This window comes from Centropristis striata, chromosome 1, assembly GCF_030273125.1.
Source record: "Centropristis striata isolate RG_2023a ecotype Rhode Island chromosome 1, C.striata_1.0, whole genome shotgun sequence".
Lineage (NCBI taxonomy): Eukaryota > Metazoa > Chordata > Actinopteri > Perciformes > Serranidae > Centropristis > Centropristis striata.
In genome coordinates this window covers 28,860,096-28,870,486 of record NC_081517.1, presented here as the reverse complement: position 1 = coordinate 28,870,486, position 10,391 = coordinate 28,860,096, and the positions used below count along the sequence as shown (strand labels likewise).

Here is a 10,391-nt window from a genome sequence, read left to right as displayed (position 1 = left end):
TTCAAATTATTCACTACTGGCTTAAGAAAAAACCACAGAGGTCAGCCCTACCCTTTTCGACCAATGCAAACCTAACTCTTTTGCTGATGCTGGAGCTGGTTCGCAATTGGTTCAACTTGCAAACCTTCTCAGAACCTCTTTGCATTTCCACAGGCTTGGGAGCCTTTTCATTATATCACAGATACGTCTGTGAACATCTCAGCTCTTCACAAGCATAATAACAACAATGGTGGACTTTATTATCTCTTTACAAATGTTGCTCCTGGCTTTTCAAGCTACATTTGCATCCAAACGGCCGTTAGTACACATTTGTGCTGTTCGTCTTGAATGCTCTGGACAGCAATTATGGATGCTAGCCGGCTAACGCCAGTCTGCTAATGCTCGCCTGTATCAATCACATTGCAGTTAAAAAAAATGAAATAATATGAATGATAAAAACTGGAACCAGTTTTCCTGGCTGACTGCCGGTTCTTTAGCTGTCGAAAAGCGAGGAACTGGTTTCAGATTAGGCAAAGGCTCCGAACCAGCCCGAGTAATGATTACCGATCTAATACCAGTGTTTAATTAATAAGCTCTATACCTCACTGGGTGAAAAAGACCAAGACCTACTTATTTGTGTAGAGCAACATTAGGCTTTAACATTGCTTTCCAAACATTGTAAAACAAAATATATGTGTTTACAACATAAATGGACATTTAGCTGTTTGTTGATAATACAATGGCGTTTACTTACATGTTTATATGCATTTTACAGGAATAGTTATTGACTATTCTAGTAACAAATTGCCCACAAAATCCCATTGACCAAATGCAGTCAGCCTGTAGTAGATTTTGACATAGTCTTGTTTGGTCGCAAAATATCCAATTATGATTATTTTGATATATTGTTCAGTGAAACTGAGAAAAATTATGGCTGAAAAAAAAAATCCCTCCAATATCTAGAATCATACATCAGTCAAACTAATACCAATTATATATTTTCCCCAAATTGTGCAGCTCTACTGGTGTTACCATGTAGACTGCCAGTAAATCTTGAGTCATGACTGTCCCACAAATGACTGAAGCAAGAAGATGTATTCAGTGATGCCATAAAGAAGATATTTTAAAAAAAGAATGTCACTGAATGTTAAATCAATTCATTCATTCATTCATTTATTCATTGAACATCAAGACTCCGTCCACCAAGCAGACACTTTTAATCAAACTTGTAAAATAAAAGTTTGAGCTTGAAAACTGAATCTTTAAAAGTGGTCAGTGGACAAACATTAGGATTATGGGTCTTTGAGTCAGTAAGAAAAAATAAAGAGCCAAGGTCACGGAGGGATAAGGCTGGGTGAGCCTTATTGTTTATCTCCCCTGTTTGCAGAAGGAATTTAGTATTTATGAAAAAAGTAAACACCAGAGTTGAGATATGTCACTGTACAGCAGACAGAGAGGGTCTCTGTGTTACAGTGAGTGTCATACTGTTAAAGCCTCTGCACATTTGAATGCTATGGTGGATTATAAACCCTGCTCCTTTAAAATGTACTGTTTGACAAACATCTGCATATTCATCCAGAACCTGCATTGTAACTGTATATTGCGTGCAGATCAGTCGAATCAATTTATATATATTATTTATTGATATTCTGTTTGCAAGTAACTTTGTTTTATTAGATTGTCTTCATTAGCTCAGTTTTTTTCAGAAATGTGGAATGTGTCCTATCAAACTGTATTTCATTTACAATTACATTTAGTCATTTAGCAGACACTTTTATCCAAAGCAACTTACAGAAAAAAGGAAACAATCAAGGTATAAAAAGTAACTCCTTCGAGCCGGATTTGAACCAGCGACCTAAGGATTCCTATGGTGACCACTCTGTGTGGTTTCTCCACTACAGTCCTCCGCTCTACCAACTGAGCTATCGAAGGGAGACGTTTCATGCCTGATGCAACAGGGATTTTCAGCCTTAAATGTGGCAGAGTGGAACAATATTGAGGGGAAGGGAGAAAACTGAAAACTGTACAAAGACAGTATATTATGGGTTCAAACCGATATTCTGTACTTGATGAATTTTGTTTTTATTTATACTTTACACAGTGTGCCAACTTTCTTTGGTAGGGTTGTAGGAGAATTGGAAAACCCCCCCTGACAGCTGAGCAAATCCATCCACTGAGGAAAACTGGTATGCTTCTGAAAGCTCCAGAAAAGCTACTAAAGTGGACCTTGAGTTTAGACAAACTACACTACCAAGGTCAAAAATTAGATAATGGATGGTATATCCATCTTCTAATAAGCTGCAAAAGACTTGCATTTTCATCTTCACCAAAGTTTGGAAGAGGAAACTTCACAGAGAAAGGTCACGCTTTCACTCCTGACCTCTGTTAATCACAGACTTCCTAATGATCAGAACTAACACAAAAAGTCTGTTTGAAGATACTGAAGCATGGCTCGTGTTACGGCTTCTTTACTTTGGAAGTCAAGAAGTAATGTTTCTTTTTAATCTTAATGAATTTATTAGCCAAAACAATATGACTGAATGTTGAATTTGAACCCACAAAAGCTGCTTGTGGGTCCTGAGAGAGCTGAAAAGACAAATCCATCGGGTGAACTGTGTGTAGTTGCGGGTATTTCCAATGCATGGCTAAACTTTTCTTAAATTAAACTCCACTTTAAAATCATGGTATCCGTCCATTAAAGCTTTTTCTATTTGCTCCATCTCTATGTAAAATCAGTCCCGTTCTATTTTATGTGAAGGTATTTACAGTAAGATGCATTACGTAAGTTTAGCTAGAAACGAAAGGGAATGGGAATCAAATTTGATGCATAATTATGTATAATTTATAAAGTGCTATGATATTCACTTTGATATCCCCAGTCATTCTGCAACCCAATGCAAACTAGTGAGAATCTGTGTGCCACACAGACACACACACAGCTATGTATACTGTACTAAAAACTGGAACAAGGCTTTCGAGTATTGGTATTTCAATGTGTTTGTTTATTTTGTTGTTGTTTTTGACAAATAATGCATACGGTATATACCAGTAAGTACTGAAATAGCTGAGGAATTAGAACACTATTGGAGTTAAATTGGATTAAATGTGGGTTCATCACGTGTTAATTAAACCTTCCTTTTACATCCCTTCTAACTATTTAGATTAAAACATTTTAAAGTAGCGACACAACTCAGTTGAGGGTGGAGACCACTGCTCAGCTTCCTCACAGGACCATTATCTTGCAGGTCAGTATGGTTATCCCAAGCTGGGAGGGTGCAGCTGAAATACATATCATAACCACACAGCATGACACGACCGCCCACCCCCGCTCTCCAGAAAAGCGCCCTACATGCAGGCTGTGCACCTTCCTAGTATAACTGCTTTGTCTCATTTATTTTGATGGTTGGACTTTTACTTCTTCAGTTCAGCCCAGTAATTGCATTCGGAGTCCATGTTGAGCCAATCTGACCTCTGACCCCTCACATCACTCGCTCTGTAGCTAGTGTAGCACCAGTTGGCGCCTGGGTTTGGGCCCTTGATGCAAGCTGAGTTTGAGTAAAATTACAGTCTTCAGCCACCTGAGTCTGCTTCAAATGTCAGCAATTCACTGGCTCATGGAAAAGGGGGGTGGGGGAGTGTAGAGTTAAATGTCAAGTAATGCTTTTTAAACTAATTGCCTTCAGTGTCTTTGGAAAAGTCGCTGTGGGCTGAGGCTGATTAGAAAAGGTAGCTTCATGAATCTGACCACCTGATGAGCAGATGGGTATTGTTGCGCTTTTATGGAAAAATCTCTGAGTGGTTGGACGAGAATGAGAACTGTGAAAGGCTAATCATCGTGCTCGTTTAGTGTTGCAGCACATTTAGTTTAACAGCTGCCTGTTTTCCTTGTTGCACACGGTTTTAGTGCTATTAATTTATTTCTACAGCCAAACTTAAACCATTTGCGTTATTATTAAACCATTGACTTCACCGTTAATTTGTACAAAAATAAATGGAGTGTTTTCATCCGACATGTCAAAAAAAGAGGAGGACTGTGTCAAACAGAAGTAAAGTACATTTGTTTGATTTTTCAGCTGTGAATGGATAGCTTTTTTTGAACAATGGCAGCATTTGGGATAAACCTAAAATAAACTACTACTGTAATAAAGAAACATTTCATCCAATGTTCCTCATTACATAGGCTAGGTTAAGGCATGACGATATATCAATATAAAAATAAATCGATATATTTTAAAATATGATATGGAATTAGACTATATTGCATGTATCGATATAGTTCAAATTGTTGTTCTTTCTGTATATAAATGCTGCCCTTACTAGGGTTTGTCATATTTAGTTTTTTTTGTAATGTTTGTTATTCTTTTCTCATATAAATACATTTATTTCAGAAAAAGATTGGCCTATTTTATTTAATAGGCTTTTTTCATTTTAGATATTTTTTTATTTAAATGTGCACTTTATGGAGTTTGATTTTTTAAAAAGGTACTCCTGTTATACAGTATTTATGTTCACTTAAATTAATGGTTTCAATAAAATTTCTTGTGACATGTCATATTTGGCTTTGACTTTGACTGAACATTTGCTCTCAATTTGCGTTAAAAATATCAGGATATATATCGTATAGCGATATTTAGCCTACATATATTGTGATATGACTTTTGGTCCATATCGCCCAGCCCTAGGTTAGGTATTTGTTTAAAAGTACTGTCTTTTATCTATGGATTGCTGTCATCATAGCCCAGTAAATGCATTCGGTGTATGTGCTTTTATTGTGATGTATATATATGTATGTGATGTATTGTGATGTATATATATATATATATATATATACACAGTATCTACCATTAATTTATACTGCAAATTGCCAAAAAGATTTCTATGTAACAACCACCCAAACAACCTTAGTTCCACTGAATAAGGCAATTAAGTCAAATCAAATGTAATGCTTACATAATTTTGTTGGCAGGGAACAGTCCAAGTGGAAAGCTAGTGGAAAGTATTTTACAAAATGTTCTAAATTTCATTTTTGTGACAACAATGAAAAGTGAATGACTGTACATAACATACAAAAAGAAGAAAGTTCATCATAAAACCAAAGTAAAGAACAGAACTTCTATTAAGGAGTATTACTTTTTAAAAGCAGCCTTAAGTAACTTTACTGACACTTCTTAAATCAATGAATTTGAATTCTCAGAAAACATACCCCTTATTTGCAAATGATAAACCTCCACTCGGGGGGCTATATGATGTCAGTTTAAGGTGTGAGTTTCAGAGGAATGGAAAATGACTCACTAATTAGACAGTGACAAAAGAGCAGAACTGCAGTCTGTTTTGGTTTCTCACATAGATCTGAAATGAATACCAATTTAGCCCCTGGCATGCAAATTCAAACCGCTCTGAAATACAAGAGATTGCTTTTTCATCTGGCCATCTTCATCTCAATAGAGGAAATGATTTATTTTTGTGCAAATAAATTCATTCACTGAGAGCTTAATTAACCAGTGATTCATGATTTGGGTTAAGCCCAACTCTCCGAAGCTTTCAGAAGAATCTCATTTTCTAGGACAACATTGATTCTTTTTTATTTCTTCAAATACCCCTCCCTTTTCACTCAAGTGATTAGTTTAGTGCACTTCTGACTCATGACTTCCTGTCTTGACTGAATACAGAAATCAGAAACACGGAGAGGGAATTAAAAATTCCCACAACTGTACTAATCACAGGAAGTACAAATCAGTAGGTTCAGTCCACACGTGCACACACACACACACACACACACACACACACACACACACACACACACACACACCTTGTCAATGTTAATATTTCCCTCAACCAATCATGTCTCCCAAAAATTACATTTATAAAAACTAAATAACAGCAAATATGGCAGTTAGAGACCGGCCTCTCCTCAAATATGACACTATAGGTTAGGGCTGGACAATTTATTGAATATTAATAGAAACCGACATTCAGATCCTCTAACTGACGTAATCTTGCCCATTTCGATTATTTGGATTATTTTCAGTCCAGAGAGAAAAATGCTGTCTGTCGTCTGGACACATTTTGGTTTTAGGGAAGACAACATAAAAAAAATATGTAAAATAATGAAAACACTGCGGAACAACTGTTTTGCAAGAAATGCAAGTTATTTATATTCAATTGTTTTAGAGAAGTTAATTTCTACTTTAAAACTACAATGTGATGTTTTCATTTCAAGCGATGCTTTGATCTCAGTTCAAAATATTCAATTAATTACCACGAAAAAGTTAATCTGTGTGTTTCCTTAGTTTATTTAAAATCACAAAGATATGCAATCTTTCATTAGAAAACATATCCCAGCTTTAACAGGTAACTGAGTCGAGTAGAGTCTGGTCAGTGAACTATGAGGGCAAAGAACAAGCACAAAATAATTGTTCATTAATCGTAATCGACGTAAAATGTTTGATTAACCGTCATTTTCATTTGAGGTCATATTGCCCAGCCCTACTATAGGTCGTTTGTACAGGCAGCGAAATATGACCTATATTTAGGTTTTAGACTGTCCTCCACCGCCCTCTAGAGCTCGGGGCGGTACCTTCAATCACAAGAATGGGGTTCGTGTCCCATGTGAAAACAAAATGACCTGTTCTGTTGTTTAGGTTGGAGATCTTGCTGGGCAGTTACATAGTCTCTGTAGCCCACAGAACTGCATTGGCATTCCTCTACATTAAAAGAAAACAAAATACAAAATCAATCTACATGTAAAAAATATGCAGGATATTTGGATTAGATTAGTAATTGTAATGTAGGCTTTCATAGGGGGAATTGAGCACTGTAACTGTTAAGGTAACCACTATCCCCTTGAAATTACATTCTAGATATTTTGTCAGAAAACAAAAAATATATTGTCAATTAACATTTCACTTGTGCAGGATCAATATTGTTCCACTTGCCAGAAAGAACATTTCCTCATTCAAAAACACAACAGAGTTGACATTTTCACAACATATTGGCTGTTGCAATTTAGATGTAGAAAAAAAAAGAGGAAAAAAAAAAGGACAGTCAGTGGGAGACAAAGTTGGTTGATGAAAACAATACTGAATTGAGCAATTCAGCATCTGCAAAGCATCGGAAACAACTGAGAAAGAGAGGAAAAACTTTACTGTGACCTCTTCAGTGAAGCACTGATAAATACAGGACAAACAAAGCCAAGTATCTCTTATCTGTGCCTCCAGCTACAAAGTGGTATACGTTGACCCCAACGGCTGTAGAGGATGCCAGATACCTCTTCTAGCTTGGTGCTTCTGGGAGGAACAGTGATTGAGTTACACTCACAGCTTCACCATCTGGAAGGGCTCTTCTGACAGGCAAACAGCATATCCCAGAAGAGAGACCTCTCCCTGCTGCTGCAGACCTTGAACCACTTCTACATGTCTTTGTGGGGGATGATATTCCCCTAAAGTGATGGCAACAGCCATCCTGCATACAAACATGCAATAGAATGAAGACACTGAAGCTCGCCCAAGGGTCGGGTCAGGGAGCTGGGGTACCTGGTCCAGAGGCTGCTCCCTGAGTGTGCAGGAACAACACATCCCAGTACGTGATGGAGACCTCCAATGACTTCTGTTCACCAGCTGGGGAAGTGCCAAGGCAGCACCAAGTGCTCTGAAGTCGTTAATCCCTCCACTGTGCACCTCCTCGCCTGACACCATCCAATCTGCACCTCTCAACAATGCACAATCTGCTCCCCAAAACAAAGGCTTCAACAACCAACCTGTGACCACAAAAACAGCTTTGTTCCCTGTATGGGAAGTGGCAAGTTCACTTGCAATCGCCAATTTGTACTGCAGTTACCTCCTCTTGTCAAGACATCGCGGAAAGTCCTTTGATATTTATAAAATGTTACGTGTTCGGTGCTTGAGACAAGCTCTCAAATGTTTTTTTGTCTTTTCATTCATCTCCCATGAGTGACTATGTGCTGTTGCTTAAAATAAGGCATCGGTCAATAATTAAAATTGTTTGTTCTTTTAATTTTTCCCACTCACAGCACCATCTGATTGGCTATTACTTGTGATGTGTAACAAATTAATACTGAGGCTGCCGTTTTGATTTATTACAAATGTTCATATATCCCTTCCAAACATCTGTTTTCCAGCTTCTTGATGATTAACAATAATCTGTAGTGTTATACTAATGATATGAAAATGATATGGAAAGCCAAGCCCTGCAAAGTGATGGGATTAGTGAGGAAGGTATGTGATGTATAAAACCCTGGCTGACTCAATCCGTATATTTGAGACAGGCATTTGTTACACTGTAGTTCAAAGGCAGAGCCATGGCATTTGCTTATTTCACTCATGATATTTATTTTTTTATGTAAGTAAGAATATACAAAAAACACAATAGACATGCTAACTTGTTATTTTTTTGGAAGGGATTTTTCACGGGTAAAGTAAAAAAAAATGGTCAAGCAGGAAAGCAGGAAGGGCACCCAGAGCAATATAAAGTAGTGCCACTTCTAGATTGATAAGTTTGCTAAAAAGACTGACAAGAAGTCACAAGGGGAGCTCATTTACTGGAGGACGAGCACCGGTAATGTTTTTCTGTGCCCTGGGCTGTCCTGGACATTTGCATTGAATTTCCTGTGGACTAGACAGTTGTGTGTGCAAACTCTGGCCCTCAAGCAATTCTCCAGCAACTCTTTTTTTTACTGGGAGAGCTATGCTAATGCTAGCTTGACTGTCCACTTCCTATATTACATATTTTACAGCATGTGTAATTTCTGTTTCAGTGGTGACCTCTATCTCATCATCCTGCAGCGTGATTGACAACAAATCAATATGCACACACAGCAAGAGCCCTCCTGCAACATATGCCTGCTGGGAAACTTTGTTTATTGTTTGTATTTCCAAATGGATTTTCAGACAAAACTGTCAATAAATATGGACATAGCATAAATGTGCTGTCCTAAAATGGTTAAAGTAAAGTAAAATAAAATAATACAAAAAATGTTAACTACTGAATCTAATTGTATTATAAGGGTAACTACACAGACATAAAACAATTAATCTGTTGATACTGTTAGAAGTAGATGCATGGTGCCACCATCTTAGTAGAAAATCATGTCTGATTAAGATTGCTGGTACTTCATATCCTCAGCTCATATGCCCTGTTAAGCACTTTCCTCAGGCGGGTGTGGTACGATAATTTCCTGTTCTGGATGAGACTCGTGGGCAGCCAGTGCTGTCCAGGCCAAGGTAATCTGCATACTGGAAAGCTCTGGGAAAGGGTGATTGGATTACCATTTGGCTCCCGAAGAAAAATTCTTCACAACCAATACAGTAATGTAAATCAACTACATCTGGGAGCAATCTTGATAAATACCTGTTGCATGAAAAGCCAGGTGTGAATGGAGCTGTAATCTATCTCAACAGACTATAAAAGATGTATGATTTCTCAAAAATTGGCTTTTGTTGAATGATCTTTTAAACCCCAGAATTATAATACAAATTGTCTCATAGAGTGTAAGGAGAGAGTCTAATCTCTCGCACTATGAATCAAAGTAGTTTATTTAATAAATTACTTATAAAAATGGATGATACCCCCATCTCAAAAATAAGATTTAAGTAGAGGCGATAATTGCATGTAATTTCAATTTATTTCAGTGTAATGGTGTGCTACATTTTTAAGATTACAAAGCAAGTCTGCACTGCGAAGGCACAGCGACAGAATCTTTTCACACACTGCAAATAATAGCATCAAATAACAATGTACGAACATTACTTCCTGCAGACAGAATGTGGGAGAGAATCTGGATCAAATGAGATTCCAACTAATGGAGGCTCATAATCAAACAGAATTATTACTGAACAGAAACATTCATTAAATGCTCCAGTTGATAATTCCAATTCTGTATTCTGTAAATACATATAAATAAATTGCTTGATTTAAAGAATGACTGTGACTGTGTCTTTTTATGGTTTATTCTTAAAAAGAAAATCACACTTATTTGACCCATACATAGGAATGTGCAGTATGTATTTATCCAGTGTGCCATGTTTTAAACTTCAGAATTGTCACTTCAGAATTAGAATGACCAAGAACACTTAGACAAACTAAATAACATAGTATGCTATTAAATGTGTCCAACATGACAGAAAAGAAAAGTGTATCAGTTGGATATCTCCTAAAACCCACCTGCCCAGGTAGGTTTCGGGGTAGTGCATTTTTTATGTTAAACCTCAATATACTGTAATTACTTTTCCATGTAAAAATCTGATCATACATTACATTACATTGCATTACATGTCATTTAGCAGACGCTTTTGTCCAAAGCGACTTACAATAAGTGCATTCAACCTGATGGTACTAGACATAGACCATAGGAATCGAGTAAGTACATAACTTTAAGAGCTAACTGTCATTGCTAA

The 10,391-nt window shown here is 37.1% G+C and overlaps 1 non-coding gene across 1 annotated transcript; it reads right to left on the bottom strand.

Moving 5' to 3' along the window:
- Window positions 1-1,806: 1,806 nt before the first annotated feature.
- Window positions 1,807-1,911, bottom strand: trnay-gua (transfer RNA tyrosine (anticodon GUA)). The gene is made up of 2 exons: window positions 1,875-1,911; window positions 1,807-1,842 (listed from the first exon to the last, which is right to left on the bottom strand). It is a non-coding gene; the product is annotated as a tRNA-Tyr (tRNA).
- Between the last annotated feature and the right edge of the window lie 8,480 nt (window positions 1,912-10,391).